Source organism: Gossypium hirsutum, chromosome A12, assembly GCF_007990345.1.
Source record: "Gossypium hirsutum isolate 1008001.06 chromosome A12, Gossypium_hirsutum_v2.1, whole genome shotgun sequence".
Classification (NCBI taxonomy): Eukaryota; Viridiplantae; Streptophyta; class Magnoliopsida; order Malvales; family Malvaceae; genus Gossypium; species Gossypium hirsutum.
In genome coordinates this window covers 99,693,596-99,705,866 of record NC_053435.1, presented here as the reverse complement: position 1 = coordinate 99,705,866, position 12,271 = coordinate 99,693,596, and the positions used below count along the sequence as shown (strand labels likewise).

Here is a 12,271-nt window from a genome sequence, read left to right as displayed (position 1 = left end):
TTAATTATGATCAAAATTATTACCCAAAGAAGCTGCCAAGTTGAAAATGAGTTTCTTTCGGACTGGCGGCGCTCAACAAGAAAAATCATGAAATTAAAATTTTATCCCAAACATGTAAAAAAAAAGTATTCCAATAGTGGTGTTTAAATGGTGTTTGCAATATCATTTTAAAGAGGAAATTTTTTCAAAATTATGCTTTAAACTTTGATTTAATATGTAATTTGATACATAAATTTTAATTTTGATTATGGTTTAAATAAATACATGAAATTTTTATTTTAATTTAATTATACACATTTAAATAAATAAATAAATTTTATATTAGATAAATATAATTATTTGTGTATAAAATATATAAACATAAAATGACACTATATTAATAATTGCATTAATAATTTGTAACGACCGGTTCAAATCAAAATTTAAAGTATAATCAAAGTTCATGAATTGAGTTACACATTAAACCGAAGTTCATATATAATTTTAAGATTTATCTCGTTAAAAAAATATTATTACTCGAATAAAATCGAATTAAATTAAATTTTTGTTTAGTTTGAAGGTTAAAAAAGCTCTACACTTTGTTAAAAAATTCAATCAAACTTTTCTGAAAAAAAAATATATTCAATTTAGTTCTTAAATGTTAAAAATGCATCAACTAACCTTTTTGACTAATAGTTTTAATCGGTAATTGTTATTGTGTTGATGTAATTGTGAACAACAGTTAAGTCAACAATTATGATGCTAACATATCATTATCGTGTCAGAAAAAAATTATAAAAATTTATAAAATAAAATATAAAAGGTGCAGCCAGATTTATTTAAATCTAATACGAGAAATATTTGTGATATGATTAAAATGTTGTAGTTTAACATCCATGGTAAACAAATTTATTAATTAAGTCTATTTTTTTATGCACATATTTAATCATAATAATAAGTGTGTTTCTTTTCATTTTACGATTTTATATCATGCATTGAAGTTAACAAGTGGTTAAGAAAATGGCCCTCAAAGTATAACAAACACCAATGCTAAGTACTTGGCAATTTTAAGGGTAGACAATGGCATTGGATAAAGACTCTTTGCTTGTAACACCCCTTACCCGAGACCGTTTCCGGAGTCGAGCACGAGGCGTTACTGAGCTTATTTTACCAATTCGGAGCATAAAAATTTGATTTGAAAATTTATTTCACTGTTTACAGTAATCTGCCCAATCGCGCAGCAGTTACTAAATTGATTATAACTCGAGCTACGGGACTCGAAATTTAATTCCGTAAATTTTCCCTGAAACTAGACTCATATATCTTTCTACCATAAAATTTTCAGAATTTTTGATTTGGCCAATTAGTACAGTTTATTAGTTAAAGTCTCCCCTGTTTCTTCAATCGACTGTCCTGACCTCTTGCCACTAAAAATAATTTTTCTCATTATAGTATTTTCACATGATATTACCACTTGTTTCTACAGAAAATAGACTCAATAAGGATTCAATACATATAAACTAAAACTCATAACTATTTTTGTACCAGTTTTAGTGATTTTCTAAACTCGGAACAGAGGACTCCAGAAACAGATCTGACCCTGTCTCATTAAAATTCATATATCTTAAAATATAAAATTCTTTTTGCTAAACCGTTATTTTTCTATAAAAATAGACTCAATAATATTTAATTTCATATATCATTCACCCTATAATTCATTTTATACTATCTTAGGTGATTTTTCAAAGTTACATCGCTGTTGCTGTCTGAATTCTGTTTCTTTGCAAAATTTACCCTTTCTTGATTTTCATACTTAACCATTTTAAAAGCCAAACATTATCACATATTCACACATCTTTCTTTAGCAATATCATAATTACAACATTCAAAATGACTAATCCCTATACATCACTTAGGTATATACATTACCTAGGTATGTACATTACTTAGGTACATGCCACATTATCAACAGAAAGGTACATCACTAAAATGTCTCTGAGGTCGGGATTACTTTGGATGCTGGATCGAACACTGGTTTTCTACAATCCTGCGCACGGAAACAACCGTACGCTGAGTATGGGTATACTCAGTGGTATTACCATAATTCAAATTAATAACATTAATTGATAAATTATATACATTTAATTTATGTCTACAATTATTCACTAATTGTCTCATACTTTAAATCAACTCGATCATTAATAACAATAAGCAATATTTCAGTCATATATTTAATGGTATTCATACCTTATTTCACTATCTAAATTTTATTGGATTTTTCACATCTCATTCCAATAATTCATTTCAGTTCATATGAAATTCATTCAATTTATCACTATATTTAGTATCAATTCTATTGCAATTTGTACTCACTAATATCATATAACAAAATTTACTCTTTATCACATCATGAACTTTGGGCTCATATCTTTAAATCTCTTATTTCGATTTCCAATTCACACATCAATTCACAATTTCACTTTTTCGTTTCTTCCCATAGCTCAATCAATCACATTTATTCAATTTTCTCATTTCAATTATTTACCCCTATTAACAAGACTCGGACCTTGGCGGATACACGGATCCAACCAAACACACCAGAATGGCACCCAGTGCCTCATCGGATAGTTCGAAGCAATAGTTGACACCCAGTGTCTCATCGGCCAAGCCGAAGTAAGTTGGTACCCAGTACCTCATCGAATCTATCCGAAGTAATAGTATGACACCCAGTGTCTCATCGACTCAAGGTCGAAGTATCCCTGAACTCTTCCAATCCTATGGCATGCCAACTATATCCGACTCAGCCCGACTAGTTAATAGGGTTTCCGAATCACATTTCAATTCAATCACTTTCTCATACTTTCAATTCAAATCATTCCCATTTAATCACCATTTGTTTCAATACATTTTTCTATTTCAAATTCACTTTCGATTTAATCGCAATTCAACTCAGATTCACTTCCCACTTTCAAATCAATATACAATTCAATACCAATACATATTTCAGATATTCACATATAATCATACTTCGATTCAATTCAAACCACTTTTCAATCAATACACAATTCACATATTCACATATCTCAATTTAATATCTCATTTATTCAATTCATATTTAATTCATTCAATTAAATATCGATATTCTCCTTATTTTTATTTACTAACATATTATTCAAAATTCAATAATTACTGTCAATAAATTCAATATCAATACGTATATATATATTATTCAATTCAATTATGAAACTCACCTCAATTTGCTTATCGTGTATATTAGTTTAATTTTAAGAATTAATAATTAAATTCGAATTATGGTAATACTAACCGTAATTTCTCTCGAGTCACTCCTTGTCCACTTTCTCCTTTCCTTTCTCGGACAATGACTCGTACACGACATTAGCTACGTAATTAAACAATTAAAAATCATTAATACACAATTTCATTAAAATATTTCCTTTTACACCTAAACTTTACCCAAATTCTAATTTAATCCCTTACCAATACTAATTTTATTTTTCCCAATCTAACTCTATATTCTCTCTTAATTCTTACTATAAAGTCAATTTAATTCCTCAATTTCACCATAAATCCCTAATTTCGGGATTCTTTCAATTTAATCCCTATCGATTCAAAACTTATATTTTATTTTACAATTACATTCTTTACTAACTTCTAACTTGAAATTAAATCAATTTAACCCCTAACTAAACCTATATATTTTTCTTTCTCAATTCATACCCTTATTCTACCCAATTTCTTGCTAAACTCATATTTAACTATTTAATTTTTATCATGTTTTCATAATTCCGAATTTATTTCAAATTAATCCCTAAAATTCAAAACTTATAGTTTAGTTTACAATTCAATCCTTTATTCAATTCCAATCAAAATTTCTATCAAATACATCCCTAATTTAACAATTTATTCAACATGAACCATGCTTAATAATCTACTAACTTCCAAAATTTCAACTTAAATCAAGTAGTATTTTGTTCTAGGATTTCAAAAAAAAAAAATATCAAAATTAAGAGAAAAGGGGATTAAATTGACTTACCAAATTACTTTGAACCTTAAAACCTCAAATTTCCCTTTTTCTTTTCTTTTCTTTCCTTCTTTCCTTCCTTCTCTGTTTCGTTTTGCTCTCTGTTTCTTTCTTTTTCCCTTCTCTGTTTTGTTTTGCTCTCTGTTTCTTTTCTTTCTTTCTTTGTCATATATATATAATAATAATATAATATAATATAATATAATATATTAATAATAATATAATATAAAAACATAATTATTACTTACGCATGTATAATATAATATATATATTTTAAATTAAAAATATCTTAGATTTTTCTTTTGTTATGCCGCCTCAACTTTAGAAAAAGGCATAATTACTTATTTGGTCCTTTTAACTTTTCTTTAATCTATAATTAAACTTTTATCCCTATTGCAATTTAATCCTTTTTCATAATTAACTATCGAAACATTAAAATTTCTTAACGAAACTTTAATATTATCCTATTGACACTTCGTAAATATTTATAAAAATATTTACGGCTGAGTTTATAATATCGAGGTCTCGATACCTCGTTTTCGACCCAATTTACCTAATAATTTCTTTTAAATCACAAAATTCACTAATTCAAAAATATTTCTAACTTTTTCATCGAATTTAGTGATCTCAAATCACTATTCTGACACTACTGAAAATTGGGCTGTTACAACTCTTCCCCCCTTAAAAAATTTCGTCCTCGAAATTTCTCACCTGATACAAGCTATTAAGTCAAATCTTTCTTCACCCCTTTCAATCGAAGTCCATAAAATTAATCATAACTAATATCACTTCCGAACTCATATCAAAACTCATTTTAGAAATTGATACTATGCCTGAACTTAACTGAGCAGCTCTGATGTTCTCTTGCCATCACTTTTTCACTAGTAGTATGACTACCAAGAAATTTCCAGTAATTGTCTGTCGAAACATAACTGAGAAACCCGAATTATCTTATTTAATACCTTTGAACGAAGATCTTGGAAACCCATCCAGCGATAAGAAAACAGATAATTTAAACCCATTGTGGAGACCCAAGATGTACTGATTCCATCACTGATTATAACTCAATTAACTTTTCAATGAATAACCCACTCTGATTAAAACAACTGAGTCGATTTTATCTATCAGATAATAACATTTCAGAAAAATCCATTCTTCTTGTTGTCAAAACAATCCAGATATACCATATATCATAATCCTCTCGGAACACCAATCGAAAATTTCCACAAATAGCATTTAACTCAAACGAATTTTGACATTCCATTATTGACTTGTTGACATAATTTCAGAATTACCTGAGAAGTGAAAACCAAAATACAAGTTTGAGCTCAATCTTCCTCCATCTACACTTTTGCCGATGTCAACCCTTTCACGAAAACTAGAAATGAATTATATATATAATAAAACTATTTCAATCATTAACATCGAAGCTTTGAACTATACCGAAGCCACAACCATCAAATAGATTAAAAACTATAGAGCTATAATAGGACCGACGTTCCAACTATATAGATAGAACAATACCTCAACATCAATAGTGCACTCCAAAATAGATGAAGAAAACCGAAGTAGTCCCAATAACAACCAGTGCAGTAATACAACTTCTAAAATCTGAGATCCATATCACCGAGTTCCCATGATCAAACCAAGATTTATAACAGTAATAAATATAATTACCTCCGGCCAATGAATATCTTGTACGGATAAACCATGGTTAATAGATAAGATTAGACCATAAGAATAATAAGAAAACCGAGATAATAAAATCCAAGATGTGAAACTATACTGAATTTCCGAGAGAAAATCCAAAAGAATATCCCAGAGAAAGTCCAAAAGAATATCCCAGAGAAAATCCACAAGAAGAATATCACTTGTACGCACTAGAAATAGTTGTGTTAAAGACAATATAAATTCCATATATATATAATTCGGAGCTTCAACCAGTAGAAATAGAAAATCGTTTCATATGAGTCTTATCATCAAATCTTCTATCGAACATAATAGATTAGAAAACCAAAGAAAGATAGAGGAATCCCGGTCATGAATCAACCAGACTAATAATAATTTCGTCTAACAATACGATTAGCCAACCTTGCTATATGATAAGAATCATATCTGAAAATAAATAATTGCATATACCTCTGAGGATAAAAGAGCATATAGAATACCCATATAGAATACCCAGAAGAGATCATTGTAAAATACTCGACTATAACAACTGCATTCAGATATGTTTGCAATTTTCAACACAATTCCACTGATTACTAAAGTCATCAATAATCTCACATTATCCCAATCATTAAAGAAATCAATTCAGAAGAAATTCCGATTAACCTGCTCTTTAAATTTTATACCTGAATAAGTCGGTTACTCGTGAATAGCTTCTTCCTTAATAGCGACATTGCAAATCCCAATAATCATTTAAAAAAAATCTAATATCCTTTCTAGAACTCTCTTTACTTGCTATCCCATCCACAATTCTGACTGCATTATTATTCCTTCAATTAATGAACTCTTCAATTTCACACTTGTAAACTTAATGAATACAATTCTTGTAAATTCCTTTGTACAGGTGAGGGGGTGAAGGTCGTAAAGCCTCAAAATTTGACTCTTATATATATACTTATATATATATACACATAACATGACTTTTATCGTCAATATATTCATTACAAACATTCATTTCGTACCTTATAAATCTTTACTCATATAGGCAACTCCCCTTTCTCTATCAAATATTCAAATATCACTTTCATCACTGTCGGAACTAGATCAATTGGAGACATTTTTGTCTATTAGTAAAACATTTCTCATTTATCAAGGTTACTCTTTTAAATGTATAAATGTATATTTTCATCCTTATCTATAAGGATTACTATTTTAAATCTCCATACAGAACTAAATAATATTTACTTATTCACAACTTTAAATTATTTTATTACAAATACATGCTTATTTATTCACAGCTTTGTAACTTATTTTCCTTTATAATCATTCATCATTGAATCAAAGATAATCTTTTATCTTGTAATAATTTTTTTTTAGCAGAGACCCAGTAGACGAAATAGAACACTTAGGATATACGGGACTGATACAGAGGTGCATTATTATGCACTATTAAACAGAGAGCACAAATGCGCTAAACGGAGAGCACTAACGTGCTAGTGATCAGAGAGCGTGCTAATATTCAGAGAGCACTGACGTGCTAAATATCAGAGAGCACCAATGTGCTAAACAGAGAGCACTGATGTGCTAATAATCAGAGAGCACGCTAAACTCCCTTAATATCCTAATAGTTCTAACCTCGTCTACTTGGGCAAATTATTTCATTCATGCATGCATATCACTTTTACACTTTTCGCACAATACTTTTACATGCTTTACAATTTAATTCTTGTACCAATAATTTGTGCATTTATATCTTCTCTATCTTTAGCACATGTAATATATTTCAAAATTTACTATTCATCCATAATTCCTTAATAATCCTTATCATCTACTTCATATATTACTTTTGTATTTTTTTTTTTATAATTTAGTTATCAATTCAATAGTTCGTATAGCACTATAATTTATTTTTCAATGAAACATATAACGTAATATTCATCATCATATTCATTCGACATTTTCAACTCTAAAACATAAGCAAATATATCAGCATCCAAATCCCGACTCAATTCGACACAATTATGGCATGTACCTCTAAACTCAATTCCGAGCTCGATTTAGTCCGAGAATCGGCTAAACCTGCAAAGCTCTGATACCAACAAAATTGTAACACCCCTTACCCGAGACCGTTTCCGGAGTCGAGCACGAGGCGTTACTGAGCTTATTTTACCAATTCGGAGCATAAAAATTTGATTTGAAAATTTATTTCACTGTTTACAGTAATCTGCCCAATCGCGCAGCAGTTACTAAATTGATTATAACTCGAGCTACGGGACTCGAAATTTAATTCCGTAAATTTTCCCTGAAACTAGACTCATATATCTTTCTACCATAAAATTTTCAGAATTTTTGATTTGGCCAATTAGTACAGTTTATTAGTTAAAGTCTCCCCTGTTTCTTCAATCGACTGTCCTGACCTCTTGCCACTAAAAATAATTTTTCTCATTATAGTATTTTCACATGATATTACCACTTGTTTCTACAGAAAATAGACTCAATAAGGATTCAATACATATAAACTAAAACTCATAACTATTTTTGTACCAGTTTTAGTGATTTTCTAAACTCGGAACAGAGGACTCCAGAAACAGATCTGACCCTGTCTCATTAAAATTCATATATCTTAAAATATAAAATTCTTTTTGCTAAACCGTTATTTTTCTATAAAAATAGACTCAATAATATTTAATTTCATATATCATTCACCCTATAATTCATTTTATACTATCTTAGGTGATTTTTCAAAGTTACATCGCTGTTGCTGTCTGAATTCTGTTTCTTTGCAAAATTTACCCTTTCTTGATTTTCATACTTAACCATTTTAAAAGCCAAACATTATCACATATTCACACATCTTTCTTTAGCAATATCATAATTACAACATTCAAAATGACTAATCCCTATACATCACTTAGGTATATACATTACCTAGGTATGTACATTACTTAGGTACATGCCACATTATCAACAGAAAGGTACATCACTAAAATGTCTCTGAGGTCGGGATTACTTTGGATGCTGGATCGAACACTGGTTTTCTACAATCCTGCGCACGGAAACAACCGTACGCTGAGTATGGGTATACTCAGTGGTATTACCATAATTCAAATTAATAACATTAATTGATAAATTATATACATTTAATTTATGTCTACAATTATTCACTAATTGTCTCATACTTTAAATCAACTCGATCATTAATAACAATAAGCAATATTTCAGTCATATATTTAATGGTATTCATACCTTATTTCACTATCTAAATTTTATTGGATTTTTCACATCTCATTCCAATAATTCATTTCAGTTCATATGAAATTCATTCAATTTATCACTATATTTAGTATCAATTCTATTGCAATTTGTACTCACTAATATCATATAACAAAATTTACTCTTTATCACATCATGAACTTTGGGCTCATATCTTTAAATCTCTTATTTCGATTTCCAATTCACACATCAATTCACAATTTCACTTTTTCGTTTCTTCCCATAGCTCAATCAATCACATTTATTCAATTTTCTCATTTCAATTATTTACCCCTATTAACAAGACTCGGACCTTGGCGGATACACGGATCCAACCAAACACACCAGAATGGCACCCAGTGCCTCATCGGATAGTTCGAAGCAATAGTTGACACCCAGTGTCTCATCGGCCAAGCCGAAGTAAGTTGGTACCCAGTACCTCATCGAATCTATCCGAAGTAATAGTATGACACCCAGTGTCTCATCGACTCAAGGTCGAAGTATCCCTGAACTCTTCCAATCCTATGGCATGCCAACTATATCCGACTCAGCCCGACTAGTTAATAGGGTTTCCGAATCACATTTCAATTCAATCACTTTCTCATACTTTCAATTCAAATCATTCCCATTTAATCACCATTTGTTTCAATACATTTTTCTATTTCAAATTCACTTTCGATTTAATCGCAATTCAACTCAGATTCACTTCCCACTTTCAAATCAATATACAATTCAATACCAATACATATTTCAGATATTCACATATAATCATACTTCGATTCAATTCAAACCACTTTTCAATCAATACACAATTCACATATTCACATATCTCAATTTAATATCTCATTTATTCAATTCATATTTAATTCATTCAATTAAATATCGATATTCTCCTTATTTTTATTTACTAACATATTATTCAAAATTCAATAATTACTGTCAATAAATTCAATATCAATACGTATATATATATTATTCAATTCAATTATGAAACTCACCTCAATTTGCTTATCGTGTATATTAGTTTAATTTTAAGAATTAATAATTAAATTCGAATTATGGTAATACTAACCGTAATTTCTCTCGAGTCACTCCTTGTCCACTTTCTCCTTTCCTTTCTCGGACAATGACTCGTACACGACATTAGCTACGTAATTAAACAATTAAAAATCATTAATACACAATTTCATTAAAATATTTCCTTTTACACCTAAACTTTACCCAAATTCTAATTTAATCCCTTACCAATACTAATTTTATTTTTCCCAATCTAACTCTATATTCTCTCTTAATTCTTACTATAAAGTCAATTTAATTCCTCAATTTCACCATAAATCCCTAATTTCGGGATTCTTTCAATTTAATCTCTATCGATTCAAAACTTATATTTTATTTTACAATTACATTCTTTACTAACTTCTAACTTGAAATTAAATCAATTTAACCCCTAACTAAACCTATATATTTTTCTTTCTCAATTCATACCCTTATTCTACCCAATTTCTTGCTAAACTCATATTTAACTATTTAATTTTTATCATGTTTTCATAATTCCGAATTTATTTCAAATTAATCCCTAAAATTCAAAACTTATAGTTTAGTTTACAATTCAATCCTTTATTCAATTCCAATCAAAATTTCTATCAAATACATCCCTAATTTAACAATTTATTCAACATGAACCATGCTTAATAATCTACTAACTTCCAAAATTTCAACTTAAATCAAGTAGTATTTTGTTCTAGGATTTCAAAAAAAAAAAAATATCAAAATTAAGAGAAAAGGGGATTAAATTGACTTACCAAATTACTTTGAACCTTAAAACCTCAAATTTCCCTTTTTCTTTTCTTTTCTTTCCTTCTTTCCTTCCTTCTCTGTTTCGTTTTGCTCTCTGTTTCTTTCTTTTTCCCTTCTCTGTTTTGTTTTGCTCTCTGTTTCTTTTCTTTCTTTCTTTGTCATATATATATAATAATAATATAATATAATATAATATAATATATTAATAATAATATAATATAAAAACATAATTATTACTTACGCATGTATAATATAATATATATTTTAAATTAAAAATATCTTAGATTTTTCTTTTGTTATGCCGCCTCAACTTTAGAAAAAGGCATAATTACTTATTTGGTCCTTTTAACTTTTCTTTAATCTATAATTAAACTTTTATCCCTATTGCAATTTAATCCTTTTTCATAATTAACTATCGAAACATTAAAATTTCTTAACGAAACTTTAATATTATCCTATTGACACTTCGTAAATATTTATAAAAATATTTACGGCTGAGTTTATAATATCGAGGTCTCGATACCTCGTTTTCGACCCAATTTACCTAATAATTTCTTTTAAATCACAAAATTCACTAATTCAAAAATATTTCTAACTTTTTCATCGAATTTAGTGATCTCAAATCACTATTCTGACACTACTGAAAATTGGGCTGTTACATTGCTAAATGGGTAAGTTTCTCTTTAGCCCCTCCCAATATAAAAAGATTCAATTTAGGTTTTTTTTTTAACTTTTTCTTAAATGGAAAAATTATAAAATTAGTCCTTTTTGAAAATTTAATAATTTAAGTTAATCCTTTTTAATACAAAATTTTTAACTTTTTCCCTTTCCAAATATAATATTATCTCGACCCCTAAACAAATTAGATAAAAAATAACACCGTAATAAAAACTTCATAAACTTATATAGAAAATGTGATTTTCCTGTTGTGAGATAACAAGAAATGCAAAAACCACTTTTTCTTTCTTATTTTTATATAATTTTTATAATGTTTTTTTTAATTTTTATAATTAATAAAACTACTCCAATTAACCTTCACAAATAAATATCCATATTAAAAGAATTTAGAAGTCCCTTTGTCTAGGTTAATTATTGACTTGATTTTTTAAAATTTTTAATTTTTAAAATTTTTGCTAATGTAGACTATCGCGTCAGCATCACAATAGTTGACACAGCTGTTATTAACTACCACATCAGCATAGTAATGGTCAACGATAGAAATTCGATTAAAGAGTTTAATTAATGTATTTTTTAACATTTAATATTTTAATTTAATGTATTTTTTACAAAGGGATTTAATTAATTTATTTAAAAAAATACAAGTTCTTTTTAACCCTTGAACCTTAATTTAAATTAATTTTTTTATAATATAAACATAAAAATTTTTATATTTAAAATAGTAAAATTAATTTAAAATTATATATATATATTTTCAAAAAATTATTATAAAAAATCTATTGATTTTTTTTTATTTACTTCAAATTTTCTAAAAAAAAGTATAAAAGTATACTTTAAAAATTTACCTAAAAATAT

At 28.1% G+C, this 12,271-nt stretch overlaps 2 long non-coding RNA genes across 2 annotated transcripts; both read right to left on the bottom strand.

Annotated features, from left to right (window-relative positions):
* Positions 1-1,762: 1,762 nt before the first annotated feature.
* LOC121211067 (uncharacterized) lies at positions 1,763-4,164 on the bottom strand. The gene is made up of 3 exons (XR_005906452.1): positions 4,034-4,164; positions 3,305-3,379; positions 1,763-2,026 (listed from the first exon to the last, which is right to left on the bottom strand). It is a non-coding gene; the product is annotated as an uncharacterized lncRNA (long non-coding RNA).
* A 4,307-nt stretch (positions 4,165-8,471) lies between these two features.
* LOC121211066 (uncharacterized) lies at positions 8,472-10,879 on the bottom strand. Its single transcript, XR_005906451.1, has 3 exons — positions 10,744-10,879; positions 10,014-10,088; positions 8,472-8,735 (listed from the first exon to the last, which is right to left on the bottom strand). It is a non-coding gene; the product is annotated as an uncharacterized lncRNA (long non-coding RNA).
* Positions 10,880-12,271: the final 1,392 nt, after the last annotated feature.